Here is a 6,000-nt window from a genome sequence, read left to right on the forward strand (position 1 = left end):
CACCAGCTGCTAAAATTTCTCTTTGACTCTGGTTGCTCCTACATTCTAGTCTGTGCTATTGCCTAATGCTGTTCATTTTCTCCCTCCCTTCTTTCCTCTGTCTCTTTCATTTGCCAATGATTTACAATACTATGTCCCATAGTGAAGCTTCACACCTTGCTAAATGCACACACATTGCAGCCACCACCATCCTTCTAAAACTAGTCACCAATACCACAACAACCCTTCTGCCAGTTCCTGGCCCTGTTCCTGTCCAGGGTGAGGAGTCCCCACCTGTTCCCCTCCTTCCTACACTTCTGGTAACTACCATTGTGGTGTTAGTCTATGCTGTTTTCATTGTGTTAGTTCATTTCACCTCTGAATGAAGTTATTTGGTATTTGTCTTTCCTCCTTGACTTACCTTGGTTGGCATAATCACCTCAAGTCTCACGTTGTCTCAAAAAACATGACTTTATCTTTTCTTTTATTATATGTATATAACCAAGTCTTATTCCTCTGAGTATCGATACTGCCTCTCCTTTCTCTACTCCTCTGGCTATGGACAGTTAGGTTTTTTGATGTCTTGGTTAATGTGAATAGTCAATGCAATGAATTTAGCAGTACATGTATCTTTTTGAATCGATCTCCTATTCTGTGAATAAATACCTATGGAATTGCTGAATCATATGGTAGGTTTTGTTGTTTGTAGTGCTGGGGATCAGATCTGCCACCTCATGCATTTCCAAGCCTATGCTTTACTGCTGACAAATGTTTCACATTTATTTCATTTCTCTTTTTACTTTTGTTGTTGTTGTTGTTGTTGTTGGGCCACACTCAGCGGTGCTCAGTATTACTCCTGGCTCTTTGCTCAGAAATTGCTCCTGGGATGCCAGGATTTGAACCAACGCCAGTCCTGGGTTGGCTGCTTGCAAGGCAAATGCCCTACTGCTATGCTATCTCTCTGGCACCTATTTCATTTTTCTTTTATTGTTCTTGTGCTAACAAGGAATTGTACATGTAGAAGCAGTGCCCAGATATTTGGTTGTAGTACTTTTTATTTGAAACTGGGCATACCCAGGGATGCAGAGCCTACTGCTAACTCTGTTCTTGAGGGACCATATTGGTGATGTGTGGTGGTGATAAGATTAAGCTAGGTCCTACTGCATACCTCAACCCCGGTACCTTCTCTCAGGTTTTGATGGTGGTACTTGGAGATCACATGTTTGGTTGTGGTGCTTGGCTACACATGTGGTTGTGTCATTTCTTGGGGATTGTGCACTCTTTGCTATGGTGTTTCAGAAACTGCATCTCTGTTATGGAGCTGTTGTGGGGTTGCAGATAGTGCCAAAGGGTCACAGGAAGTAGGGGGTGGTGGGACTGTGAATGCTTGGCCTCATGATTGCTAGGCAGGTGCTTTATCAACTGAGCTGTTATGTGGTCCAGGAAACTCTTGTATTTCCCTGGAATAGAAATCAAAGAGAAGAAACATAGTGCAAGAAGACTTTGTTGAAAGGGACTTTCATCTGGCAGAAGGGAAGTAGAAAGAGGAAAGAAACCAAGCAGATACCATTAGAAGAATTTCACTTTCTTTTATGATCATATTTTTTGTTTTTGTGCTACACCACCTTTACTTCAGTGAGGGGGCTACTTCTGTTTTTGTGATGAAGGTTGCAAGACGGGCATAATATTGAGGCCTTCTGGGACAGAGCAATAGGATGTCTGGTAGGGTGCTTGCCTTGCACATGGTCCACCCAGATTCAAACCCTCCACTATCCCATATGGTCCCCTGAGCCCACCAGGAGTCATTCCTTAGTACAGAGCTTGGATTAAAACCCTGAGCACCACCTGGTGAAACCCCACAACAAATAAACAAAAAGCAAACAAAGACCCCAGGCCTTCTGCATGCAGAGCATATGCTGCAGTTCACTGCACTATCTCTCCAGCCTTGACCATCTTTGATTATATTCAGAGCAAGGGAAAGTTTATTCATGATTTCTGAAGATTTTTCAGGATATGGAATTACACCTCTGAGCTTTTTCTTAGAAAACTTCATCCATGGGATCAGAGAGATAGCATGGAGGTAAGGCATTTGCCTTTCATGCAAAAGGTCATTGGTTCGAATCCCGGCATCCCCTATGGTCCCTGAGCCTGCCAGGAGCAATTTCTGAGTGTGGAGCCAAGAACCTGAGCGCTGCTGGTGTGACCCAAAAACAAAACAAAACAAAACAAAAAACAAAAAAAAAAAGCTTCATCCAGGGGGTACTGTAGGAATTGTACTGTCATAGCATAGATGGATATGTCATTTGCCATACTATATATATATATATATATACATAAACATATTATAGTTAAGATATAGTGAGGAAAATAAAGGGCTGGAGAGATAGTATAGTGGATTGTAGTTAATCACCTTAAGCACACATCATGTTTTAACACCCGGAGCACACACCTGCTTTCCCTAATCCCCTTACCCTGACTTCCCTAAACACAGAACTTGTACCCTATTTTAATCCCCTCTCACATTCTACTTGATTGGCTGAGACAGAGTCCACACCCTACTTTCCTCTAATATAAATATCTGTTTCCCAGGGTGGGGCAGAGGGGAAAAATCCATTTCCTGTCTACAATATAAAGAGTTACTCTCCCAAAGTGGCTGGTGGATGCTTCTTTGTAAGTACTCTACTTGCCTGAGATCTGACCTTACCAGGGACTTCCACGTCTTGGGATCTGACTTCACCAGCGTCATTTATAGTGGGTAATGTGCTTGTCTTGTGCCTGTCTGACCCTGACTCTATCCCCAATACTGCATATGTTCCCCTGAGCACAGTAGCACCCAGTAGTAAGCCTTGAGCACTGCTGGTTGTGGTTAAAAAATAAATTAAAAAAAAAACAAAAAACAAAAAACAAGCAAACAAAAAAGAGAGTAAGTGTTTTTTTGTAGAGGAACGGAAGTCAGAGTACATTGTCTCTCAGGCCAGTTCAAAGTTCACTGATGTTGTCAGATGTGAAAAACATATGCTGCTGAGCCAGAGAAGAGTACAGACTGTGAAACCACATACTCCCAGTTCTCTATTTATGCTCCCTTATTCTCAGTAGGATTTGCCCTTCCTTTTTGTTAAGAGGGCATTCAGAGATATATTGACTTCCTGCTTCCTTCTGTCCTCTGGACATAAGACTCTCCTATCAGTAGATCAGTACAAATTGCTAGACACCTGGTGGAGGGTGCCAAAGGCAGAGGTGTAACTCATCTCTAGATGAACAGGAAAATGGCTTCAAACTCTTACCTAACCACCATTTTTTATGCAGTAGTTTCCAACCTGGAGGAGACATATTTCCCAAATGATTAAAAGGTTAAGGGCCAAAATTTCATAGCAGCAGAATTGCAAATCAGGGTGCCCTTTGGGAGAGTACACTTTTTTTTTTTTTTTTTTTTTTTTTGCTTTTTGGGCCACACCAGGTGTCGCTTGGGGTTACTCCTGGCTATGAGCTCAGAAATCGCTCCTGGCTTTGGGGGGGGGTGCATATGGGCCGCCCAGGAATCGATCGTGGTGCATCCTAGGTTAGTGCGTGCAAGGCAAATGCCCTACCTCTTGTGCCACCGCTCTGACCCCAAGGAGAGTACTCTTGATTCTGAACTAAACTTGGCTGGCATTTCTTTCTTTGTTCCCTTGTCTGTTTATAAATTCTTTTTTTTTTATTATTGATTTCAATTTGTCTTTAATTAAGCTAGTATTAAGTCCAGCAGGTTTTTACAGAGGACAGCACAAACTACCTTTTGTTCAGCTAGGAGGTACTCTAGGCCACTTATTACTAATTTGCTAATGAATCTAGGGATGCCTGAATGTTCCAGAGAACCTTCTCCATGTTGACATCTTTTCATATATCTTTTGGCTTTTTGTATATCTGCTTTTGAGATGTGTCTGTTCAGTGTTTTTGTTATTTTTAAAATTGAGTTGTTTCCTTGGGTATTAAGTTTTTGAGTAGCATATATTTTAATGATTTGAAAACATTTTCTCCACATCTCTAGCTTGGTTCGTCACACTATTATTTCCTTTTGCTATACAGACATTTTTTAGTTTCATGCCATTCCATTTATCTATTTTGGCTTTTGTCACTGGTTCTTTTGGGAATATATCCAAATAAAATAATTTCCCAGGCCAATGTCAAGATTTTTCCCTTAGTTTTCCTTTTTGTTTTGTTTTGTTTTGTTTTGGGGCCACATCCAGTGGCATTTAGTGGTTACTGCTGGCTCTACATTCAGAAATTACTTTTGGAAGGCTCGGGGGACTTTATGGGATGCTGGAGATCGAATCCAGGTCAGCCATGTGCAAGACAAATACCTTACCCACCGTGTTATCTCTCTAGCCCTGCTTAGTTTTCCTCATAATAGTTATATAGAATGAACACCAACATTTAAGTATTTTATGTTTATTTTTATTTAGAGGGCAACAGTTTGGGGGCATACCAAATCATCATATGCAGTGCCAGGGATTGAACCAGGTCTATCTGCACACAAGGCAAATAAATACCTTTACTCTTGTGATATCTCTCAAATTCCATCGTTTTTAATTCATTTATAAGTGATGTTTGATGGTATAAGAGTCTAGTTTTATTTTTCTGCTTGGGAACAGTTCTCACAGTCCTGTTTATTAAAGAAAATGCCTCTTCCCTCATGTGTTTTTGATTTGTCAAAATACATTTCTGGGCTCTATATTCTGGTTGATTGGTCTATAATTTTGTTTTTTTTAGGCCAGTAATATGTTGCTTCAATCATGGAGGTGATTTTTTAATTAGGGGTCATATCTAGCATGCTGGGGACCTCATGCTGCTTCTGGTGGTGCTTGATTTGATAGTGAAAAACTGAGGGTTTAATACTTAAGGCCACCAGGGCAGCCTCAGCAAAGTTTAGAGGCCACTTGAATTACAACTGGTGATACTGTAATACATTTTGAAATTAAACAGTTTACAGTTGTTTTGGTTATTTGAGGCCATTGGGGATTCCAGTGAAAGATTTGTTTATTTGGTGGTAATGTTTTTGTTTATATAAAATAAATACTGTTAAGAAAGTTCATGCTAACTAACTAATGTCCTTAATTGATGAGGCAGTAGTTTATGAAGTTCACTTTTGTAAAACCACGGTATGAACTTATAGATCTGTAATGTGCGTACACTACTATGTGCTACAAGTATATGATTCATCACTTAGGTAGGAGACTACAGCTTTTCAGAGGCTTGTCTTAAATAAGTCTGAGATAACAGACTAAAATACAACTTTATGAACTGTAACTGAGGAGATCTATCACCAGTCCCTAAAGTTAAAAGCTGTCATTGTTTTTTAATAAGATAATTTCATCACTGCTGGTGATATTTTATCTAGTAGTCTAAATCCTACTTACACCAGTAGGAACTTCATTTCTTTTTAACCTGATCTAGTGTCCAATTTTTAAACAACAGTTGGCTGAAGCTTGCTGCAGAGTGATTAGTAATATTTTTTTTCTTCAAGGTACAGAGGATGTTTTTTAGTTCCTTGCAATTTGATCATCTGTGCAATCTTACAGAAATCTTGGTGCTCCTGGTTGGCTCAGAGTGCTATCTACAAGCACTTACATCTGTCAGGCTTTTGTGTAGAGGCCAGAGCAAGAATGTCACATGATACAGGAAGAGATCTTGTTGCCTATTCATATGTGGTACACCATAGTCCTGACAAGAGCCTTTTGTACTTTGTACCTTTCCAAAAACTAAACATTGGTTCCATCTTTATAACTTCCTTAGAGAAAAAACTGTAAATTTCTGCTTATATGTGAAATGGAAATTATTTTATTATATGCTGAATAGTTCAATTTTAATATGTCTGCACAGACCTTGAGAGATGATTTGTATGGGGGACTTACCTTGGTTTTCAGGAGCTGAAAAGAAATTCCTAAGACTGGAGAGACAGCATAGGAGTAAGGCATTTACCTTGTATGCAGCTGACATGGATTCAATCCCATCACCACATATGAGTCCTTGGACCCTATCAGG

The sequence above is a fragment of the Suncus etruscus genome, chromosome 4 (assembly GCF_024139225.1).
Source record: "Suncus etruscus isolate mSunEtr1 chromosome 4, mSunEtr1.pri.cur, whole genome shotgun sequence".
In the NCBI taxonomy this organism is placed as follows: Eukaryota; Metazoa; Chordata; class Mammalia; order Eulipotyphla; family Soricidae; genus Suncus; species Suncus etruscus.